Raw genomic sequence first — 25,990 nt, forward strand, 5'->3', positions numbered from 1 at the left:
ACAAAGTTGGGAGTTTATTCATGGACTTAAAAGCAGGGTGTTGCCATTACTAATGCTGTTAATTAGTACCCAGTCTACCAACAGAAGACACTGACAGTGAGCTCCTGTATGCCACCATTCCTTAAAGGAAACTAGTTAGCAACCTGTTGGAAAGTTGATTATGTTAAACCTCTTCCATTACAGAAGGTATATGAGTTGTCCTCAGTGGAGTAAACACATTCTGGGTATAGATTTTCTTCTTGTGACACCACCATCATCAAAGGAGTCACAAAATACCTGTATATCACTATGGCATTTCACACAACATTGCTCCTGAACAATGTACTCACTTTACTATAAAGAACATGGAACAATGGGTTCATCCTTACCGAATTAACTTAATCCATTCCTGATCACCTCAGAGATGCTGATCTAACTGAATGGATTACTGGCTTACTAATTATGGAATTATGTCTGAAAGTATATACAGTCATATGTCCCTTAACAATGACATATATTCCTTAAAATCTATCAGTAGGTGATTACATTATTGTAGAACATCATAGAATGTACTTAACCGGCCGGCGCCGTGGCTTAACAGGCTAATCCTCCGCCTTGTGGCGCCAGCACACCGGGTTCTAGTCCCGGTTGGGGTGCCGGATTCTATCCCGGTGGCCCCTCTTCCAGGCCAGCTCTCTGCTGTGGCCCGGGAAGGCAGTGGAGGATGGCCCAAGTCCTTGGGCCCTGCACCCGCATGGGAGACCAGGAGAAGCACCTGGCTCCTGGCTTTGGATCAGCATGATGCGCTGGCTGCAGCAGCCATTGGAGGGTGAACCAACGGCAAAAAGGAAGACCTTTCTCTCTGTCTCTCTCTCTCACTATCCACTCTGCCTGTCAAAAAAAAAAAAAAAAAAAAAAAAAGAATGTACTTAACCAAACCTAGATGTTATAGGTCAATCACTCAATGTGGTCCCTTGACTCTAAAGATGCAGTAAACATTTATGAAGCTGTTGTCAGCATAACATGACATTCTGTTTAAAGTTTTTGAAATGTATAGATGGAGGTAATACACTACAAAATTGTCATGAAAATATAGTAAATACATAGCAGTAACACGGTTGTTTATTATCAAGTGTTATGTACTGTACCTGACTGTGTATACTTTACTTGCATTACACTGGCAATACAATAGTTATGTTTACACAGATATCACCACAAATATGTGAATAATGTGTTGTGCTATGACTTTACAATGGCTATGACATCATTAAGTGACAAGTATTCTTTAGTATCATTATAATCTTATAAAACTGCCATCATGTATGTAGTCCATTGTTGGCCAGAACATCTGTTATATGTGCTTTGAATCAGAGATCATTTATGGCACCATCTTTCCTAAAGCCCATGCACATAGGTTTTGCAATCAAGGGGTACAAGTTGTACGTGGTTCCATTCAGTATTATACCTCATAACCCACAGACAGAGTAATTGCTTCCCAACATGGCTACTTTGAACTCTGCTTGTTTTGAGATCTGAGAACCCGGGTTAGCAGAGCAACTACCAGAAGGCATAACACAGATTCTAGTGAATTAAAAGATAGGATCTCCACTTGGCTATTTTGGCTTCCTGAAGTCACTAAAAGAAAGAAATTTACTTTATTGGCTGTGGTAATTTATTTGGTTACCAGCAAGAAATTGAGTTAAGGAAGACTCTGGAAAACTACAAAAATTAACAACAACAAAAAAATGAAGAACTATTGAAGAAGCTTATCTTTCATAAATGCAGATTTGTATCATTCCATGAAATGAAGAACATTGAATTTTGCCTAATATTGGTATTTTCACCAAATACAAGTGAAATGTGAAATATATAGCAAAATAAGAAGCCGTAGATACCAAGTATGACCTCACACCCCATTACAGAAGTGAGGCTATAAAAACTTTGTGTATTTTCTCTTTATTATATATGAATGCTTATTTATATACATTAACCATTTTATATACATTATATACTTATTATTAATTATATATTTATATATTGATATATATTTATAAATATGTGTTTATATATTTATATACTTTTTAATATACATTAGTCATTTTTTGGCTCCTGCTGACTATAGTTTTACATATAAGTAGTTGGAGATTAAGTCTACAATTTGGTGTTTAGATCATAGACTATCCAATGAGACTATGACTGAATTTGAGGAGTAATTTATATGTCTAGCAATTGGTACAACAACTGGTGAGGCAGTTTTATTTTATTAGGTGGAAATATAGAGTTGTGTAGTTGTTTCATGGAATTAAAATGTGAGTAGAAAATGAGTTTTTAAGCCGATTTTCCAAATGGAGGATCATACCAGTTGTTAATTGCTTGCTCTCATCTCCCAAAACATTCACCAGGTCCTTGCTTTGTGACACTGGAGCTGGACCCTATAAAGATTTTACATGTGCTGGAGACTGTGATGTTAAACTTTGTCAATAGATGGTGCCAATGGACACTGCTTGAGGAAGTGGCTTCACTGTCAGCATTGTGTGCTTTTCAATGTTGCTTCTGTGGAGTATGACAGCCAGAAGAGTGCAGGGCCTAGTGGTCCCTAACCTTCAGTGAGTTTCAGTGGCATCTATCCAGGCTGAAAGTTTCATGGATATATATTTCAGTTTCCAAGTCAACTTCTGAAGTCCTTCAGCAAGGATTTCCAAGCAATTTCCATAGATACTCCACAAAGTACCTTCGAGTAAGCTCCATCACTACCCTACCTGAATAAAATAGCCAAGGGAAAGTTATAGAAGGCATTTATATTGGATAGGAATAAGTAAAACTGCCTTTATTCATAGGCCATAATATCATGTAAATAGAAAATTCTAAGGAATCTTTAAACTGTAGAACTAAGAAATTGAGCTAGGCAAAGTTGCAGAACACAAAGAAAATATAGTTAATGTACAATAGTATTCACTTGTGCTATTAGAAATGATTTTTAAAGTCCAACCATTCTGAAAACATGAAACGTGAAACAGGAGTAAATAGGACCAAAAACTTTGCCGACCAAGATAGTCTTCCTTGGGTGTGTTGACCTCATGTACTTCACAACAGTCTCTCACAGGTAGCAAAATTTGGATTTTTTTTAGTCATTTCTAATGATGCTTCTTCAGCTGATAACCTTGAAAGATGAAGTAATTTCTCCCCACTCGTCAGGGAGAAGATTTACCTACTGCTTTAAAAAGTAATGAACAGGGGCTGCCACTGTGACACAGTGGGTTAAGCCATCATCTGCAATGCTGGCATCTCATATGTCTATCAACAGGTGAATGGATAAATAACTGTGGTATATCCATACAGTTGAGTTAGCAATGGAAAACATGGCCTTGGAATTCATGTCAACACGATTGAATCTCAACACAATTGCACTGAGTGAAAAAGCCAAAAGGAAAGGGATACGTGCTATATAATTCCATTCATGTAAAAATTTGAGAGCACTTTTGTTTTCTGCTTCAACATACAAAGAGTTTGAAAATTACCACTCCCACTCTTAGCACAACAAGAAAAAAAGAGAAAGCTGAAAATCAACTTTTCATTGATCCATCAGAAAATTGAGGTCACAGGGCCAGAATTATAGCCAAGATGAGCTTATGGGAAGGAGAAACTGCTGGAACTAGTAACTGGTAGGAAAACGTAAATGGTAATTTTGACCATTTCTGGAAGCTGAGTGTGGATTGCATAAGACTTAAATCTGGGGATTGGACTTTAGGGATACATCCACTTTGGTGAGTTTTACTCCTAGAAGCTCCATCATATTCTTATTTAGGTGTAAGGGGAAAATATCTAATTTTCAACAGAAGGAAAGAAAAGCAACTATTTAGAAATACATACATAGGGAAATTAACCATTTTCAAATACTCAGAGACTTCTCCGTAACAGTGGCTTAGTCTCTAATGGAAATGCTGTATTAGAATCTTATCTGATCTGGAAAAGGGAAGTTCCACAACCTGAGCCTCCTCTAAACCTTTTGTCTCATAAATGGGGATCAAAAAGGCTCAGAAATGCTTTTGCTGCAAGTAACTTATACTTAATTCTTGACAACTCAGGGACTTAAATCCACTAAAATACTATAATTTTTTTATAAAATTATACAACATTTTCTCTCCTCAATACCTGATGGAAATATCAATAGAGCTCCACTATAATAATAGAAAATTATACCTGAGAGACAGGCCAGACATGGACTCTATTTAAGAAAGTTCTATGGAAACCCAATGCCAATAGGGGAGAAAAAATAAACAAGGAAACAAAAGGAAATTGAAACCTATGGCATATCCTGCTATGAAAAGAGTAAACACAGCCTAACTCCTAGCAGATTAATATCAAGCCTCATACTAAAAGTATAGTTATCTGAGCTCCTATTACCTGCTATCTCATATCTGGCTTTCAACATCAAAAAATATACAATGCATGCTAAAAAGATAAAGGAAAGTACACTCTGAAAAGACAAAGCAAGCATAAAAAGCAGTCATACATGACACAGGTCTTTGAATTATCAAACATGAAGTTTAGAATAATGGTGCTTAACATCCTAAGGACTCTATCTGAGAAGTAGGCAATAAATGAGAACACAGAGATATTGTAAGCAGAGAGATAGAAACCCTAAGAAAGAATGGAAATCAAATGGTGAAATCAAGAACACTAACAGAAATGATGGTTGCCTTTGAAGGACTTATCAGTAGATTGGACTCAATCATTGAACTAGAAGAAAGATCAATGAAAATGTCAGAGTCAGAACTGGCATAGCAGGTGAGGCCTCCACCTGCATTGTAGTATCCCATATAGACACCAGTTTGAGTCCTGGCTGTTCCACTTCTGATCCAGGTCTCTGCTAATGGCCTGGAAAAGCAGCAGAAAATGGCCTAAGTGCTTAGGCCCCTGCACCCATATAGGAGACCCAGAAGAAGCTCCTGGCTACTGGCTTCAGCCTGGCCTGGCCCCAGCCCTCTGGGTAGTGAAACAGCAGATGGAAGATCTCTCTCTCTTCCTCTCTCTCTCTCTCTCTCCTTTCTCTGTAACTCTGACTTTCAAATAAATAAAATCTTTTTTAAAAACATACAATTAAAATATTTTTCTTATTGTTAATTGATCTAAAATAATAGTTTATTTTTTGAAGATTTATTTATTTGAAAGTTAGAGTTACAGAGCTAGGGAGAGAGACAGAGAGATCTTCCATCCACTCCGGCTGCAGCAGCCGGAGCTGGGCCCATCTGAAGCCCGGAGCCAGGAGCTTCTTCCAGGTCTCCCACATGGGTACAGGGACCCAAGGACTTGGGCCATCTTCTACTGCTTTTCCAGGCCATAGAAGAGAGCTGTATCAGAAGTGGAGCAGCCAGGGCTTGAACCAGCACCCTTATGGGATGCTGGCACTGCAGGCAGTGGGTTGACACAGCACAGGCCCCAATAATAGTTTATTCAAAATAGTAATAGTAACAATGCATTTGCCAATTATATTGTACGATTAAGTATAATCAATAACAGCTGTGTGGTATCAGAGACTGGAGGGAACAACTGGTGATGCACTGTTAGGAAAATACCTGTGAAGATATATCATGTTATTGGAAAGTGGACTTAACATATTTGTGAAGGTATATTTTTATATATTTCATAAGTATATTTTTAAGAGTAAACCCCCAGAAAGCCAAATAAAAATTTTGTGGAAAAATTTAAAATTAAATGGAACTGATATGCTAAAAGAGAAGAGAAAATGCAATTTTAATATATTGCATTAAAAAACAGAAAAAGCAGAAATATAGCAAAAGATAAAAAATTCTAAAATAGTCATAAACATAATAAATATTCATTAAACTAAATGAATAATCACTTTCAATGTGAGTAGTCTAAATATGCCAATTAAAATAGACTATCAGGGCCAGCGCCTCGGCTCAATAGGTTAATCCTCCGCCTGTGGTGCCAGCACCTGGGTACTAGTCCTGGTTGGGGCGCCAAATTCTGTCCCGGTTGCTCTTCTTCTAGTCCAGCTCTCTGCTGTGGCCCAGGAGTGCAGTGGAGGATGGCCCAAGTGCTTGGGCCCTGCACCTGCATGGGAGACCAGGAGAAGCTTCTGGCTCCTGCCTTCGGATCAGCACAGTGTGTCAGCCACAGTGGCCATTGGGGGGGGGGGGTGAACCAACGGAAAAGGAAGACTTTTCTCTCTGTCTCTCTCTCTCTGTCCACTCTGCCTGTCAAAAATAAAATAATATAAAATAAAATAGACTATCAGATGAGATTTTACAAAACTGCAAGATCGAGCCACACGTTGTCTATACAAAACCCATTTTCTATATAAAGACATACATTAAGAGTAAAGGGTTGCAGATAATCTATCATTCTAACACAAACCAAAAGAATGCAGGATTAACTATATTAATTTCAGACAAGATATATTTCAGAACAGCAAAATCTGTGAAGGCTAAAGAGCAGCATAGTATAATAGTAAAAAGGTCAATTTCCAAGAAGACATAAACCTCTTGTGTATGTACCTAACAGAGCATCAGAATACTTGAGGCAAAACCTGATAGATTTTCAAAGAGGCATTGACAAATCCACTATTATACCCCCTTTCCTGAGTAATTGACAGATCTAGCAGTCAGAAAATCATGGGTATACAGTTAACTGAATATCACCATCAATCAACTGCATCTAATTGACACTTGTGAAATGCTTTATATAATATCTTCAGAATATCTGTTTGCCTCAAACTCACACTGACATTCATCAAAAGAGACCACATTCAGAGTCATAAACCCACTTTAGCAAATTTAAAAGGATAGATATAATATAAAATATGCTTTGTAACTGCAATGGAATTAAACTAGAAATTGGTAGGCAACTGAAAATATCTGGAGATGAGGTGATACAGTTTTTAAAAAACAGATGACTTAAAGAAATCTCAAGAGAAAGTAAAAACTACTTGGAACTAGATGAAAATAAGAAAACAATTCATTAAAATATGTAAGATGCAACCAAAGTGGTGCTCACTGGGAAATTTATAGCATTTAATGTGCATATCAGAAAGAAAACAGATCTGAAGTCAATAATCTAAACACCGATTTTAAGAAATTAGAAGAACAATTTTAATTGCTTTGTTTAGAACCAAGTCTTTGAGACATTTCACATTCTTTCTTCTTAAAGAATGACTCCCTTTAATAGTTCTCATACAGTACATCTGTAGGCAAATATTCCGGAACTCCAATTACTTGTATGTTAGACCATTTACTATTGTCCAACAGATCTTGGATGGTGTTTTCTGCTTTTCTTTTTTTTCCCCCTCATTCTTTACTTTTTGCATTTCAGTTTAGGTTATTTCTATTGATACGTCTTCAGATTCACTGACTTCCTGGCTGTGTTGAGTCTGTTGATGAAACTGCCAAAGGGAATGTATGTAATTTGTTTGAATTCTTCACATTTGCATTTCACTTTATCTTATAGTTTCAATCTCTGTGCTGTTGACATCTATCAGGCTTTGCATGTTGCTTAGCTTTTCCATTATGGTCTTTAACATATTCATCATAGGTAGGGTAGTGTCATTGCATGACAGTTTCAATATCTGAATCTTATCTGGGTTTGGTTATAATGATTGCTTTGTCTTTTCAGATTCTCTCTCTCTCTCTCTCTCCCTCCCCCACCAGCACTATTGAGATATAATTCACACTCTATACAATTCACCTATTTAACACATGCAGTTTGATGGCTTTCAGTATATTCACAGAGTTGTGCAGCCATCACCATGATTTTAGAATATTTTAATCACTCCTCAAAAAAAAAAAAAAAAAACCCTGTATGATTTAGGCACCACTCTCTAAACCCGCAGTTCCTCTGAGCCCTAGGCAATCTCTAACATGCTTTCTGTTTCTTTATATTTCATACAGATAGAATTACATGCTATCTTCCCCTTATGAATGACTTATTTCTCTTATGATTTTCTCAAAATTCATCCAGGTTGTAGCATGGATGCTGAATAACATTCAATTATTTATATAAGATACACACATATATATTAAATACACATTGGATAACCTACATATAATTGAATTACATTCAAATATATATATATATACATGTCTACACATATATATCACATTTTATTTATCAGTTTATCAATTGATGGACATTGGGTTTTCATTTTTAGAAATTGTAGATAACACAGCTAATAAAGATCTGTGTGCAAGTTTTGGTATGGATCTATGTTTATTTTCTCTTGAAGTGGAATTGCTACATCATATGATATTCCTACATTTAAAATTTTGAAGAACTGTCAAACTGTTTTCCCAGTTGGCTATACTGTTTTGTATTCCCACCAACAGTGCACGAGAGTTCTAATTTCTTCACATCCTCCATAACATTTTTATTATCTGTCATTAGATTACAATGCATTCTAGCAGATATCAGGTATAATCTCACTGTGGTTTTGATTACATTTCCCTGATGGTTAATAATGTTGAACATTTTTTCATGTGCTTTTTGGTTAGTTGCATATTTTCTTGGGAAAAATATCTTTTTAGATACTTTAAACATTTTTTCCCATTTCATTATCGAGTTATAACCTTTTGTTCCATTAAGTGGTATTCTCCTTGTGTGTGTGTCCACATTTCTCTTTTTTGAAATATTAATTAAGTAATTTGAAAGAGAGATAGTAGACGAAAGAGACAGACTGACAGACAGGGCTCCCATGCACTGGTTCACTTCCCAAGTACTCACAAAAGCTAGCTTCAGGCCAGGATGAAGCCAGCAGCAGGGAACTAAATCCAAATCTCCCATGTAGATGACTGGGACCCAGCTACTTGAACCATCATTTCTGCCTCCCAAGGACTGTATTCATGCATTTTAGTTAGTTTAGTACCTAATGTTTAGACAGTTTTCAAAAATTAAAACTTCTTTTGATTTTAATGATTTCACTTTGATATACAGCTGAAGATTCCAAACCTTTTTCATAAAAATGGAATGAGCACATTTTTGCTTTAGATATGAGTATTAATATTATCCATGATAATTTCATAATATATTCATAATTATTTACAGCCTATTTGAAGCAGTAGGTGTATATAGTAGAATGTTATTCAACAATAAGAACAGCACATACTACAACATGAATGAATTCAGAAACATGATGAAGCAGCTAGTCATATACTGAATAATTCCATTTATGTGAGCTAGAATAAGCACGTCCCTAGGGAAGGTAGGGTGACAGGTGGCAGAGGCTGAGGTGGTGTGAGAATGAGGAGTGAATGCCAGCCGCTAGGTGACTGTATTTACTGAGGCAATGAAAATGTTTTATAATTAGATGGTTGCCACAAAACTTTATAAATACAGTAAAAATCCTCACATCTTAATCAGCTTAATCTTATGGAATTTAAATGATATCTCAATGAAAATGCTTTAAAGAAAACCTTGAGCCACCATCTATTATGAAAATATTTTAGAAATATGAATTTTCATAAATGTGGGGCCAGCAATATGATGTAGGAGATAAAGCCTCCACTGTCAACCCCAGCATCCCATATTGGGGCCGATCGTTTCCTGGCTGCCCACTTTTCTGATCCAGCTCTCTGCTTTTGATCCAAGCTCTGGCTTTGGCTTGTCCCAGCTCCAGCTGCTGCGGCCATCTGAGGAATGAACCTGTAGATGGCAGATCCCCGTCTCTCTCTCTGATTCTCCCTCTATTTTTGTGTCATTCTGCCTTTCAAATAAATTTTTTTCATAAATGTGTGTACAATAGCATTTGTGATTATATTCATAGTTCACATAAAACTGATTCTGTTACAGAAAAGATGATTTTTTTTAAAAAAACTCTGATAAGAAAGTTATCATCCTATTTATTTATTCATTTATTGAAATTTATTTTTATTTACTTGAAAGGCAGACTTACAGAGAGAGGAGAGACAGAGAGAAGGAGAGAAATAATCTTCCATCTGCTAGTTTACTCCCCAAATGGCTGCAAGCCAGAAGCCAAGAGCTTCTTCCATGTATTCCCCATGAGTGCAGGAGCCCAAGCACTTGGGCCATCTGCTGCTGCTTTCCCAGGTGCATGAGCAAGGAATGGATTGGAAGTGGAGCAGCTGAGTTTCAAATAAGATGATTTTCTATTAACATAACATAAAGGGTTTCAAATACGAATTGTCTATGTAAAATTTAAAAATTAATTCTCATTTCTATGTCAAATATAGTCATTTTTCATCCTCCACAAAAAATATTCAATGTGTATATGTATGCATGAACAGAGAATGAAAGACGTGCATCAAGATGTTTCCAATGATTACAACTAAGTGTAGGTTATATAGGCTGTATTTTCTTAATTTGAGTACTTCCAAGTTTTCCATCTAGAGATATTAATAAATTTATAATTCATAATTTTAATGAAGTGGGAAAAGAGAACAACCTAACATCAATAATAAAAAAAAGAAGTCCAATTTCTGTGGATTAGTAGGCCACTTACCCAAATTAACTCTCAGTTCCAAAATGCTTAATTTGTTGGTTTGAGATTCTCTGAAGTGGTTGCTGCCTGCCTATTTTTCTGCTAAGGACAGCAGCTGAAACTTCTGCTATCGCCTGTACTAAATTCACTATTTAGGGGCTAGCACCATGGTGCAGTAGGTTAATCCTCTGCCTGTAGCACAGGCATCCCATATGGGCGCTGGTTCTACAGTTTTGTTGTTTTTTGTTTGTTTGTTTGTTTTTAAACAGGCAGAGTTAGAGACAGAGACAGAGAGACAGAGAGAGGAGAGAGAGAGAGAAAGATCTTCCTTCTGTTGGTTCACCCCCCCAAATGGCTGCTATGGCTGGTGCGCTGCGCCGATCCAAAGCCAGGAGCCAGGTGCTTCCTCCTGGTCTCCCATGTGGGTGCAGGGTCCAAGCACTTGGGCCATCCTCCACTGCCTTCCCGGGCCACAGCAGAGAGCTGGACTGGAAGAGGAGCAGTTGGGACAGAATCAAGCACCCCAACCAGGACTAGAACCTGGGGTACCGGTGCCACAAGTGGAGGATTAGCCTAGTGAGCCACGGCGCCAGCTTAGGCGCTGGTTCTAGTTCCAGCTGCTCCTCTCCAATCCAGCTTTCTGCTATGGCCTGGGAAAGCAGTAGAAGATGGCCCAAGTCCTTGGGCTCCTGCACCCGCATGGGAGACTTGGAAGAACTCCTGGCTTCAGATCAGCGCAGCTCCAGCTGTTGCGGCCATTTGGGGAGTGAACCAGTGGACGGGAGGCCTTTCTCTCTCTCTCTCTCTCTCTCTCTCTCACTGTCTGTAACTCTTGCCTTTCAAATAAATAAATAAAAATCTTTAAAAAAATCACTATTTAAGATAAGTGGCACAATGGAAGCATTTCTGGACTCAATATAACTTTACTCTTATGTGTAAGGGTTGAAAAGTGAGACAGAACAAGTTGTTTGTGTCTCCCATGGTTGTGAAGGCGATAGCCGTGCTATGTTTTTTAGCTGCTGCTGCTGCTCCATTCTGCTGTTGGGGTGTTCTAGGAGGGAATACTGCTCCTTTCTGGAAACTTTTCCTTCTTCTTTTTCTTTATTTTGGTCCATCTCTCTGATTTGCTACAATAGAACATTCTTCCACATGTCAAAGAGTAAATTCCTATGAAAATGATTAGTGGCTTTGGTGGGTGCTCAGAGAGTGGAAAAGTAAAACTTGCCAAATAAATTTGGGTTCTGGAACTGGGATGAGTGGCACTTAAGCCCACTGTCTCTTCTACTGTAGAAGTGAGTTTTGTAATGATTATTCTTACAAGTTAAGTGCCCTAACGATGTTATTTATGGTATAGAACCTGGAGCTAGGCAATGGAAATTTTGCAAAGTGAAGGAAATTTTTGTAATGTAGGTCTCTACTCTCAATGTAGTAGAGAGGAAACTTGCTAAATTAATGACTTGAATATGACCACAGATCCTGCTGCAGTTGTGTTCCTTGTGAGTTAAGGCTGTTCTGTACCAAATATTGTGACATAAAAATCCAGGAACGCACTATGAAATACAAATTTCACCTGTGGCCAGCAGATGGCAGTGTTCAAAGCATGCCAGTACAACTCGGCAAGATGGATAGATGTGTTTTTTACAATGATTTTCAAAAATTTTAATTGATATACAATAATTTTCATGTTTATGAGAAACAGAGTGATACTAAAATAAATGTTTACAATGTTCAGTGAGTAGTGGTGGGGAACCTTTATTCTGCCAAGGGCCATTTCCATTTGGATGTTTATAGCATCATTTACAGGCCATACACAATTATCAGCTTAAAAATTAGCCTTCTATAGATTGATTGCATTTTGAGTCCAACCTGGGTTGCCTTGGCAGGGCCAGACAAAATTATTCTGAGGGCCTTCGATGGTCCCCAGGCCAGATATTCCCCACCCCTGAAGGCTAACTGGCATATCCATCACCTGAAATGTTTACCATTTCTATATGTTGGGAATATTCACAAGTCTCTCTGTTGGCTATTTTGAACCATACAATGAATTTTTTGTCAAACATAGCTACCCTACTGTGTTTCAGAATAGAAGCTACTCCTCTTGTCCGACTGCACCCCTGTAGCTGTTAGTCAATCTCTGTTCATCTCTTCTCCACACCCTTAGCAGCCTCTGGTAACCACTGCATTACTCTCTATTTCCACGAGAACAACTTTTTTAGTTTCTACACTCAGGTGAGAACATGCAGTATTTGTCTTTCTGTGCCTGATGTGTTTCACTGCGCCTACTGTAGCATAATGATAGGTGTTAGGGATGCAGCAATAAACAAGAGCAGAACAACTTATTACCCCCATAGATTGTTCTTGTTATTCTTATTGTGAATAATTACCTACTTTTATTTTTAACTTTTATTTATTTTCTTCTTATTTGAAAGGCAAGGAGAAGGGGGGGAGTGGAAGGGAGGGAGAGAGGGAGAGAAAGAGAGAGAGAGAGAGATAGAGAGAGGGATACTCTTCAATCTGCTGATTCACTCCTGAAATGCCTGCAACAGCCAGAGTGTGCCAGGCCAAATCCAGGAGCCTGGAACTCAATCCCTGTGCCCCATGAAGGTGGCTAGAACCCAAGCACGTCGGCCATCACTTAGGCCATCACTTGTTACCTTCCAGGGTGCACATTAGCAGGAAGCTGAATCAGAAGCAGAGATGGGATTTGAACCTAGGTACTCCAATATGGAATCAAGCAGTGTCTTAATCAGTGTGCCAAATGCCTTCCGACCTCCATAGAATTTATTTGTCATCTTTGTGCTATGTGTGCAACTAGGTCTGGAAATAATCTCTCAAAATGCTTATATGTAGTGATGTTGTCATGTTTTTGGGTGGGGTAAATAATGAGGAAAAAGCCACAACTGTAATAAAAAACTAAGCTTAAGAGGGTCACTAGTAGGGGGCCAGCGCTGTGGCATAGCGGCTAAAGCCACCGCCTGCAGTACTGGCATCCCATATGGGCACCCGTTTGAGTCCTGGCTATTCCACTTCAGATCCAGCTCTCTACTATGGCCTGGATAAGTAGTGGAAAATGGCTCAAGTCTTTGGGCCCCTACACCCACGTGGGAGACTCAGAGGAAGCTCCTGGCTCCTGGTTTCAGGTTTCGGATCAGTGCAGCTCCATTTTGTTGTTGTTTGTTGTTGTTGTGGCCATTCGGGGAGTAAACCAAAGGATGGAAGATTCTCTCTCTCTCTCTCCCTTTCTCTCTCTCTTTGCCTCTGCCTCTGCCTCTCTGTAACTCTGTCTTTAAAATAAATAAAATCTTTTTTTTAAAAGAATGCCAAAAAAAGGGTTGCCTAGTCTCATGTTTTCTGTTTCAATAAAGACCCTAGAGAAGCAATTAATATTTAGGGTCATCACTCAGTCTACTCTCATGTTTAGGGCTATATACCTTATCTGTATTTAGACTTCAGAATTTGGGAGAATTTAACATTGCTAAAATTATTTATTTGTTTATTTACTTGAGAAATAGAGAGATACAAAGGGAGAAACAGATAGGCAAACAAGGAGAGAACTACAATCTGATGATTCATACCCCCACATGCCCCCAGCAGCCAGGGCCTGGGTCAGACCAATGCCTATAGCCAAGAACTCAACATAGAATGGTAGGAACTCAATACTTAAGACATCACCACTGTCTTCCAGGGTCAGCATTAGCGGGAAGCTATTTGGAGCCAGGAATTGAACCCAGGCATATGGAACACAGGTGTCTTAACAAATCTCTTAACCATTAAGCCAAATGCCTGCCCCAAGAGTTTCTGAAACTTTGTTAAAATCAAATAATGCACTTATTAAACATTATCTGACAGCACAGTGGATGGAATCTGGGGATTCCTGTAAACAAATACATTCACATTTATGCAATAAGATATATGAAGATCTGTCCTGCATATACTGTCTTCATGTCATTCAAATGTGCTTTCCCAAAAGATTTTTAGGTTTCACAGATCCTTGGATATTGCAATGACAGATACAGTATTATGAACCTGATATATATTATCCCATGACAAAAGAACCTGCCCTAACATGTCCATAAAAGACATTGCAGTTTTCTAGAACATGGGTGCCCAGTCTGCAGAAGCCACAAGGGTCTGATTTCTGTTTGTTTACAAACCTGTTCAGTTTCGTTGGGTGCCAAACACTGTCCTGCTTGTGCTTCTCTTGTGGACAAGAACTGATTTTATTTTGAGAATGTTTTAATAGCTTTATTAAATATTTTGAGATAATTAAGAATATTACAATATCAGGACCAGAAATTTTCACCTTAGGACAACAAAATATTTTTCTCTTTGTTATTCCCAGATTAAATATAATTTGGGATTCTCCACGACCTGCACAGTAACTCTCCAGGGTAAAGAGGGGACAATATGCAATGAAAGAAATACAGACCAGGGATTATAGAGTAGCAGGGGAGGGGGCTGAGGAGTCGGGGAGAGCGATCCTCTCCAAGTTAGAAGGAGGAACCCCTCTCTGGCTTGCCTTGCAGCTTTTATTTCTGCAATTATCTGCTGGATATTCTTGCTGACAATAGGGCAAGTTACTGTTTAAAAACAGTACTTCTCTACATTCAGTTTTTTTTTTGTAAAAGATTTTATTTTTTTCTCTTTTTTATTTTCCTCTTTCTTTTTTTTTTAACTTTTATTTAGTAAATAAAAATTTCCAAAGTACAGTTTATGGATTACAATGGCTTCCCCCCCAAAAAACTTCCCTCCCACTTGCACCCCTCCCATCTCCCACTCCCTCTCCCATCCCATTCACATCAAGATTCATTTTCAATTATCTTTATATACAGAAGATCGATGTAGTATATATTAAGTAAAGATTTCATCAGTTTGCACTCACATAGAACATAAAGTGTAAAATACTGTTTCAGTACTAGTTATAGCATTACTTCACATTGGACAACACATTAAGGACAGAGATCCCACATGAGGAGTAAGTACACAGTGACTCCTGTTGTTGACTTAACAATTTGGCACTCTTATTTATGGTGTCAGTAATCTCCCTAAGCTCTAGTCATGAGATGCCAAGGCTATGGGAGCTTTTTGAGTTCACCGACTTCGATCTTATTCAGACAAGGTCATAGTGAAAGTGGAAGTTCTCTCCTCCCTTCAGAGAAAGGTACCTCCTTCTTTGATGGCCCCATTCTTCCTACTGGGATCTCACTCGCTGAGATCTTTCATTTAGTTTTTTTTTTTTTTTTTTTTTTTTTTTTTTTTTGCCAGAGTGTCTTGGCTTTCCACACCTAAAATACTCTCATGGGCTCTTCAGCCAGGTCCGAATGCCTTAAGGACTGATTCTGAGGTGAGGTGTTGTTTAGGACATCTGCCATTCTATGAGTCTGCTGTGTATCCTGCTTCCTATGTTGGATTGTTCTCTCCCTTTTTGATTCTATCAGTATTAGCAGACACTAGTCTTGTTTGTGTGATCCCTTTGATTCTTAAACCTATCAGTGTGATCAATTGTGAACTGAAATTGATCACTTTGACTAGTGAGATGGCATTGGTACATGCAACCTTGATGGGATTGTATTTGAATCCCCTGGCACATTTCTAACTCCACCATTTGGGGCAAGTCTGATTGAGCATGTTCCAAATTGTACATCTCCTCCCTCTCTTATTCCCACTCTTATATTTAACAGAGATCACTTTTCAGTTAAATATAAACACCTAAGAATTATTGTGTGTTAATTACAGAGCTCAACCAATAGTATTAACTAGAACAGAAAAATACTAAAAGGGATAAAGTATTAAATTGTACATCAACGGTCAGCACAAGGGCTGATCAAGTCACTGTTTCTCATAGTGTCCATTTCACTTCAACAGGTTTCCTTTTTGGTGCTTGGTTAGTTATCACCGATCAGGGAGAACATATGATATTTGTCCCTTTGGGACTGGCTTAATTCTCTCAGCATGATGGTTTCCAGATTCCTCCATTTTGTTGCAAATGACTGGATTTCATTGTTTTTTTTACTGCTGTATAGTATTCTATAGAGTACATGTCCCATAATTTCTTTATCCAGTCTACTGTTGATGGGCATTTGGGTTGATTCCAGGTCTTAGTTATTGTGAATTGAGCTTTAATAAACATTAAGGTGCAGACCACTTTTTTGTTTGCCAATTTAATTTCCTTTGGGAAAACTCGAAGGAGTGAGATGGCTGGGTTGTATGGTAGGGTTATATTCAGGTTTCTGAGGCATCTCCAGACTGACTTCCATAGTGGTTTTACCAGTTTGCATTCCCAACAACAGTGGCTTAGTGTCCCTTTTCCCCACATCCTCTCCAGCATCTATTGTTGGTATATTTCTGAATGTGAGCCATGCTAACCGGGGTGAGGTGAAACCTCATTGTGGTTTTGATTTGCATTTCTCTGATTGCTAGTGATCTTGAACATTTTTTCATGTGTCTGTTGGCCATTTGGATTTCCTCTTTTGAAAAATGTCTGTTGAGGTCCTTGGCCCATCTCTTAAGTGGGTTGTTTGTTTTGATGTTGTGGAGTTTCTTGATCTCTTTGTAGATTCTGGTTATTAACCCTTTATCTGTTGCATAGTTTTCAAATATTTTTTCCCATTCTGTCGGTTGCCTCTTTACTTTCCTGACTGTTTCTTTTGTAGTACAGAAACTTCTCAATTTGATGCAATCCCAAATGTTAATTTTGGCTTTGACTACCTGTGCTTCCGGGGTCTTTTCCAAGAAATCTTTGCCGGTACCAATATCTTGCAGGGTTTATCCAATGTTCTCTAATAATTTCATGGTGTCAGGTCGTAGATTTAAGTCTTTAATTGAGTGGATTTTTGTGTAAGGTTAAAGGTAGGGGTCTTGCTTCATGCTTCTGCACGTGAAAATCCAATTTTCCCAGCACCATTTATTGAATAGACTGTCCTTACTCCAGGGATTGGTTTTGGATCTTTGATCAAATATAAGTTGGCTGTAGATGTTTGGATTGATTTCTGGTGTTTCTATTCTGTTCCATTGGTCTATCCACCTGTTTCTGTACCAGTACCATGCTGTTTTGATAACAACTGTCCTGTAGTATGCCCTGAAATCTGGTATTGTTATGCCTCTGGCTTTGTTTTTGTTGAACAAGATTGCTTTAGCTATTCGGGCTCTCCTGTGTCTCCATATGAATTTCAGCATTTTTTCCAGATCCGAGAAGAAGGTCTTTGGTATTTTGATTGGTATCACATTGAATGTGTAAATTGCTTTTGGGAGAATGGACATTTTGATGATATTGATTCTTCTAATCCATGAGCATGGAAGATTTTTCCATTTTTCGGTATCCTCTTCTATTTCTTTCTTTAAGGTTTTGTAATTTTCAATATAGAGATCTTTAACATCCTTGGTTAGGTTTATTCCAAGGTATTTGATTTTTTTTGTAGCTATTGTGAATGGGATTGATCTTAGAAGTTCTTTCTCAGCCATGGCATTGCCTGTGTATACAAAGGCTGTTGATTTTTGTGCATTGATTTTATATCCTGCTACTTTGCCGAACTCTTCTATGAGTTCCAATTGTCTCTTAGTAGAGTTCTTTGGATCCCCTAAGTAAAGAATCATATCATCTGCAAAAAGGGATAGTTTGACTTCTTCTTTCCCAATTTGTATCCCTTTAATTTCTTTTTCATGCCTAATAGCTCTGACTAAAACTTCCAGAACTATATTGAATAGCAGTGGTGAGAGTGGGCATCCCTGTCTGGTACCAGATCTCAGTGGAAATGCTTCCAACTTTTCCCCATTCAATAGGATGCTGGCCGTGGGTTTTTCATAAATTGCTTTGATTGTATTGAGGAATGTTCCTTCCATACCCAGTTTGCTTAGATTTTTCATCATGAAAGGGTGTTGTATTTAATCAAATGCTTTCTCTGCATCTATTGAGATAATCATATGGGTTTTATTCTGCAGTCTGTTAATGTGGTGTATCACATTGATTGTTTTGCAAACATTGAACCATCCCTGCATACCAGGGATAAATCCCACTTGGTCTGGGTGGATGATCTTTCTGATGTGTTGTTGCATTCTATTGGCCAGAATTTTATTGAGTATTTTTGCATCTATGTTCATCAGGGATATTGGTCTGTAATTCTCTTTCAATGCTGCATCTTTTTCCAGCTTAGGAATTAAAGTGATGCTGGCTTCACAGAAAGAATTTGGGAGGATTCCATCTTTTTTGATTGTTCTGAATATTTTGAGAATTGGAGTTAGTTCTTCTTTAAATGTCTGGTAGAATTCAGCAGTGAATCCATCTGGTCCTGGGCTTTTCTTTGTTGGGAGGGCCTTTATTACTGTTTCAATTTCTGTCTCATTTATGAGTCTGTTTAGGTTTTCTGTGTCTTCCTGGTTCAATTTAGGTAGGTTGCATATGTCCAGGAATCTATCCGTTTCTGATAGATTTCCCTGTTTGCTGGCATACAAGTCCTTGTAGTAATTTCTGATGATTCTTTTTATTTCTGTGGTGTCTGCTGTTACATTCCCTTTTTCATCTCGGATTTTATTGATTTGGGTCTTTTCTCTTCTTTTTCTAGTTAGTTGGGCCAATGGGGTGTCAATTTTGTTTATTTTTTCAAAAAACCAGCTCCTCGTTTGGCTGCTTTTTTGTAATTTTTCTTGTATTCAATCCTGTTTATTTCTTCTCTGATTTTAATTATTTCTCTTCTCCTACTAGACTTGGGTCTGGTTTACCACAGTTTTTCTAGATCCTTGAGATGAATTGAAAGCTCATTTATTTGGTGCCTTTCCAATTTCTTGATGTAGGCACCTTTGTTATAAACTTTCCTCTTAACACTGCTTTTGCTGTATCCCGTAAGTTTTGCTATGTTGTGCTGTTATCCTCATTTACTTCCAGAAAATTTTTTATTTCTCTTTTGATTTCTTCTATGTTTTGATTTCTTCAATGTTCATTCAGGAGCATGTTGTTCAATCTCCATGTGTTTGCATATGCTCTAGGGATTCCTGAGTTGCTAATTTCCAACTTCATTCCCCTATGATCTGAGAAGCTGAATGGTATGATTCTAATTCTTTTGAATTTGCTGAGACTTGCTTTATGGCCTAGTATGTGGTCAATCCCAGAGTAGGTTACATGTACTGCTGAGAAGAATGTAAATTCTTTATGTGTAGGATGAAAAGTTCTATAGATATCTGTTAGATCCATTTGGGCTATAGTGTCATTTAAATCTGCTGTATCCTTGTTGATCTTCTGTCCAGTTGATCTGTCTATTTCTGAGAGTGGAGTATTGAAGTCCCCCATTACTATTGTATTGGGGTCTAAGTCTCCCTTTAAGTCCCTTAACAAATCTTATAAATAAACCGGTGCCCTGTAATTAGGTGCATATACATTGATAATCATTATATCTTCCTGTTGAATTGATCCTTTAATCATTATATAGTGCCCCTCTTGGTCTCTCTTAGTTTTTTGTGTTAAAGTTTATTTTGTCTGATATTAAGATGGCTACGCCCACTCTTTTTTCATTTCTGTTGGCATGGTATATCTTTTACAGCCTTTCACTTTCAGTCTGCATGCATCTTTGTTGGAAAGATGTGATTCTTGTAAGCAGCAAAAAGATGGGTTTTGTTCCTTAACCCAATCAGCCAATCGGTGTCTTTTAACTGGACAGTTCAGGCCATTAACGTTCAATGTGACTATTGATAAGTAGTAACTTTGCCCTGCCATTTGCCAAAGATATTTTCTAATATATGGTTTGAGATTCCTGTGATCCTTTGCTGTGAGGTTTCCTTCCTTTACCTTCTTTCATATTGATGACCATGTTTCTGTCTTTCGTGTGTAACACATCTTTAAGCATCTTTTACAGGGCAGGAAGAGTGGCAACAAATTCTTTCAATTTCTGTTTGTTATGGAAAGTCTTTATTTCACCTTCATTCACAAATGAGAGCTTTGCAGGATATAATATTCTGGGCTGGCAGTTTTTCTCCCTTAGTACCTCGGCTATGTCTTGCCATTTCCTTCTAGCTTGTAGGGTTTCTGATGAGAAGTCTGCTGTGAGTCTAATTGGAGATCCTCTAAGAGTAATCTGGCGTTTCTCTCTTGCACATTTTAGAATCTTTTCTTTATGTTTCACTGTGGTGAGTTTGATACAACGTGTCCTGGTGAGGATCTCTTTTGGTCATGTTTACTAGGGGTTCTATGAGCTTCCTGTACTAGGATGTCTCTGTCCTTCTCCAAACCCAGGAAGTTCTCTGCTAGTATCTCACTAAAAAGGCATTCTAATCCTTTCTCTCTCTCCATGCCTTCAGGAACTCCTAGAACCTGAATGTTGGGTTTTTTAATAGTATCCTGTTGATTCCCAACAATATTTTTAGATTCCTAACTTCCTCTTCTTTTCTTTGGTTTGACTCCATACTTTCCTGTGCTCTGTCTTCTAAGTCTGATATTCTCTCTTCTGCTTCGCCCATTCTGTTTTTAAGGCTCTCTAATGTGTTTGTCATTTGATCTATTGAATTCTTCATTTCATTTTGATTTCTCTTCACTATCACACTTTCCTGTTCAACTAGTTTCTGTGTTTCATTTTAATTCCTCCTTACGATTTCATTTTCATGAGAGAGATTTTCTATCCTGTCCAGTAAGGATTTCTGTAGCTCAAGCATTTGTTTTTGAAAACTTCAAAATGTTCTTATCATAAATTTTTTGAAATCTGTATCTTGCATTTCTTCCATTTTATCATCTTCATAATCTTGGCTTAGAGTGTCTTGTTCATTTGGTGGTGTCATAATGTCTTCCTTGTTCTTGTTTCCTCAGTTTCTGTGTTTGTTATTTGGCATTGTGGAGATACTCTTTGGATTCTTCTTCCCTTGCTGTGTTGTTTTTTTCTTGTTATACTATGACTGTATTAAGTGGACTGTGTGCTTTTGATGGAGCCTTAGAGGCTTGAGATGGGTGTGACCAGAGAGCTTCGTTTGGTTCCTCAGGGTTAAGGGTGTGCCAAAGGTGACACTCCCAGGTTAGGCGTGGTAAATCTCTCTCCTCCTCCTCCTCCTCCTTCTTCTTCTTCTTCTTCTTCTTCTTCTTCTTCTTCTTCTTCTTCTTCTTCTTCTTCTTCTTCTTTTTTTTTTTTTTTAATTCAGAAGGGAAGTAATTCCGCACAGCTGAGCGGAATTGAAGGTAGTCAGCTTCTGATCTCTGGCTCCTGTGGGTATAACATTCGCCTGCTCTTTCTCAAGGACCTCACAGGGAATCTATGCTGCCCTCAGTGTGGGCTCAAATTCTCCTGCAGTCTCCCACTGGGTTGCTAAGGTTACCGAATTGTAGCGTCTCTGGAGAGTACTCACGTGAACTCCGTGAGTTCTCTCAGCCACCGCCTCTTTTTTCACAGTTTCAGTTCATTAGCACCACACATTTATAGGTCCTAATCTCCTATTATTTCACCCCCCCAGCGTCAGGTTTTTCTGCTTGGCTGAGGGCAGGTGCAGCCCTGAAGTCGTGCCGCTTTTACATATGTGCAAAATGGCGCCCACTCTTTGTCTTGCTCGCCTTTGAGAGGTGAGCAGAGAGAGAGAAACTCGTGTCCGTACCGGTCAATTTTTTTTTCCTCTCTCTTCTAGTTAGCCTGGTGAACTTTTCCCCACATGGCCTCAAGCCTTGTTCCCCCTAGGCTCCTCCTTTCGCTTTCCCGCCGGTGTCTTGGGCTATTGAGGTTTGGCTCACCTCATGTTCCAGCACTAGTGTGTTGATTCCGCTGCTGGTGTCCCAAACTTGGGCTCCCACGCTCTCCAGGCAGGTCCACTGTGAATCACTAGTTCTGGAAGAGTTTCCTCTGCTGTTTCTTCCCCAACTCTTCCTTGAACCCTTGAACCTGCTGTATCTCCCTCCACTTTTATTAAACTGTCTCTTCCTGGACTATCAGTGTGCTCCCTTCAAATTCCACCATCTTGCTGCTCTAAAAGATTTTATTTATTTGTAAGGCACAGTTATACAGGAGAGAGAGAGAGAGAGAGAGAGAGAAGAGAGAGAAGAGAGAAAGAGGAGAGAGAGAGACAAAGAAGTCTTCCATCTAATAGTCCACTCCCCAAATGGCGCCAATGGCAGGAATGGGCCAATCCAAAACCAAGATCCAAGAGCTTCTTCTGGACCTCCTGAAAGTGTTCGGGGGCCCTATCACTTATGCCATCTTCCACTGCTCTCCCAGGCCATTGGGAGGGAGCTGCATGGGAAGTGGTACAGCTTGGGCTTGAACTGGCACCCATATGGGATGCTGGCTCTGCAGGCAGAGGCTTAGCTTACTATGGCACAGCACCAGCCCCTAAACGTGTAGTTCTTAACCAGACTGTCACATCATCACCACCAAAGGAGGAAGGGAGTAGGCTGAGCAACAAGTTCCTTGAACTTGTTATCTTTTAAAAAAAACATTTATTTGTTTATTTCTTTATTTATTTGAAAGGCAGAGTTACAGAGAGGCAGGGCAAAGAGAGGTCTTCCATCTGCTGATTCACTCCCCAAATGGCCGTAATGGCCAGAGCTGTGCCAATCCAAAGCCTGGAGCCAGGAGTTTCTTCCAGGTTTCCCACACAGGTACAGGGGCACAAGCACTTGGGCCATCTTCCACTGCTTTTCCAGGCCATAGCAGAGAGCTGGATCAGAAATGAAGCAGCCAGGATTGGAACTAGCACTCATATGATATTCTGGCACCACAGGTGTTGGCTTTACCTGCTATGCCACAGTGCCCACCCCTGAACCTGTTATCTAAAGAACATTCATCCCAGGAGGCCAGAGGACGTTGTTCTCCTGCTGGTTTCCAAGCTGTGATGCCTCAGGTCAGGCTGCTCCCATATCTCCCAGCTTCCTCCCACTGCATTCCTCATAGGGCTGCAGTGGCCTTTTCCACTTGGTCTCTGGCAGAGATTCTGCTAAGCTTCTGGTAACTGATAAAAACAAAACATCCAAAGTTAACAGAACATAGAGATATTGAACAAAACAGACAGACAAAGAGCACACACACACACACAGAGATAAAGAGAAAGAGAAATAGAGGGGGAGAGAGCTCTTCCATCTACTGGTTTACTCCCCAAATTCCCGCAACAGCCAGAGTTGGACCAGGCCAAAACTAAGAGCTGGCAACTCAATCCAGATGTCCCAGGTGGGTTGCAGCTACTGTAACCATCACTTGCTTAAACCCGGGCACTATGATACGAGTTGTGGGTGTCCCAACTTTCGCCTTAACTGCTAGATCAAACACTTGAAGAAAGAAGTCCTTATGTAACTGAGGGACTTGCTCTCTGCTTTGGGAACTGGAAAGCCCAAGGGCAAACACTAAAAGTGCTAAATCAGTTTTTGCCTTCCCTTCCTTAATCCATTTCCTGTATGCCTTAACTTTCTCATACATATATACAGTATATTTCTAACCTATTATTTTGCATATCTTTATGTAAGCCAGTTCAAATACTTTTGAGAACAAGATAAAGATAAAGCTATGAAGCAAGCCAACAAATAAAATTTGTGAGATCAAGTGTTAGAAGGAATATTGTGGTGCTGGTGCTGTGGCACAGCATGTTAAGCCTCCACCTGCAGCACCATCATCCTATATGGACAATAACTCTTAAAAAATGAATATTGTTGGGGCAAGTATATGGCTGCTGGAAAGAGTACCCACCATCTTCACTCAAAACAACAACTATATGCAGAATATTTCACTATGCTTACACCATTCAGATACTTAAAAATTGTAGGAAAGATCCAGGACATAGAAAGGATGAACACAATAGGGTGTTTAGTTTAGGGAAGAGAAGGGGGGCTGTGGTTTGAGGAGGAATGAGGTGATTACTGTCTTCCAAATATCAGAAAGTTCTGTCGCATGATGGAGGGTAACTTATGCTGTGCCGTCTCAGAGAACAGAACAGGATTAATTTCTGGAAACTCCCAAGATGCAGTTTTCGGTAGACGAGCAGAGCCCTCTGGCCATTGTGATATCCTTAAATGCCATAGGCTAGAAGTGCCATAACCTAATGGCATGGTGAGCCTTTTAGAAAGATTTGAGCATTAGGTGAGGAATCTGCTCAGATAAAGCTCTCAAACTCGGCCAGAGCTGCGGCTCAATATGCTAATCCTCTACCTGCGGCGCCGGCACCCCAGGTTCTAGTCCCGGTCGGGGTGCCGGATTCTGTCCCGGTTGCCCCTCTTCCAAGCCAGCTCTCTGCTGTGGCCTGGGAGTGCAGTGGAGGATGGCCCAAGTGCTTGGACCCTGCACTCCATGGGAGACCAGGATAAGCACCTAGCTCCTGCCTTCGGATCAGCGCGGTGCGCCGGCAGCAGCGTGCCAGCCGCGGCGGCCATTGGAGGGTGAACCAAAGGCAAAAGGAAGACCTTTCTCTCTGTCTCTCTCTCTCACTGTCCACTCAGCCTGTCAAAAAAAAAAAAAAAAAAAAAAAGCTCTCAAACTCAATTTAACCTTCATGGTTCATGATTTTTGGGCTTTGGACACCATCCATGGCCCCTCCTTTGCATACACTAGGGCCAACCACAGCCATTCATCTAAGGATGTTTTTACGATCACAAAATCCATCTTAAGGATTTATCCTGTGCAAAACAAAAGAAGGGTGAAGGAAATGGTAGAGTTCAGATTCCATCTTGGAAGATTAAGTGACCCAGGTTACTGATAAGAATATATAGGCATGTATTCGGCATAGCAGTTATGATGCTGCTTAGAATGTCTGTATGCCATATGAGATTGCCTGGGTTTGAGTCCTGGCTCTACTTCCTATTCCAGCTTCCTGGGGAAGGGCATCTTGGAGGCAGCAGGTGATGACTGCGGCAGTTGGGTCCCTGCCATCCACGTGTAATATCCAGATTGAATTCCCAGCTCCTGGTTTCAGCCTGGCTCAGTTCTGGCTGTTGTGGACATTTGTGTAGTGAGCCAGCATATGGAAAAACTCTCTCTCTCTCTCTCTCTCTCTCTCTCTCTCTCTCTCTGAAATAAAGAAAATGAATATACACAATTTTTAAAAATGACAGCCAAGAATAAGTTTTAAATGGCACACAAAGGACCAGCATTGTAATACATCAGGTTAAGCCACTGCCTGTGATGTCAGTATCCCATAGGATGCTAGTTCTAGTCTTGGTTGCTCTACTTCCAATCCAGCTCCCTGATGCTGCACCTGGAAAAGTGGAAAATGACCAAAGTGCCTGGGCCCCTACCACCCATGTGAGAGACACAGAAGACCTGGTCCAGTCCTGGCTATTGTGGCCATTTGGGGAATTAACCAATGGAAGACAGATCTCCCTATCTTTCCCTCCTTTCTGTATGTTTCTTTCTCTAGCTCTGTAATTCTAACTTTCAAATAAATAAAATAAGTCTTAAACATTAAAAAAATACACAAATATTTAAAAAAAATATTCTACCTGGCACATTCACACATGAAAACAAAACAAATTAACCTCAAAGAGACAGATTTGAAGAAAGTGTAGCTAGGTGGTCTGTATGACTATTATGTGGGACTCATATTTAAAATAAACAAAAATGAAAGAGTAGACTTTTATTTAACCTTAGTCCAGGAAACAATATATTTTTGATACTTTTA

The 25,990-nt window shown here is 39.3% G+C and overlaps 1 protein-coding gene across 1 annotated transcript in view; it reads left to right on the forward strand.

The window, feature by feature from the left end:
* TMEM182 (transmembrane protein 182) overlaps window positions 1-25,990 on the forward strand; it is an 83,162-nt gene that overhangs the window by 3,434 nt on the left and 53,738 nt on the right. The window lies entirely within an intron of this gene.

The sequence above is a fragment of the Lepus europaeus genome, chromosome 13, assembly GCF_033115175.1.
Source record: "Lepus europaeus isolate LE1 chromosome 13, mLepTim1.pri, whole genome shotgun sequence".
NCBI lineage: Eukaryota > Metazoa > Chordata > Mammalia > Lagomorpha > Leporidae > Lepus > Lepus europaeus.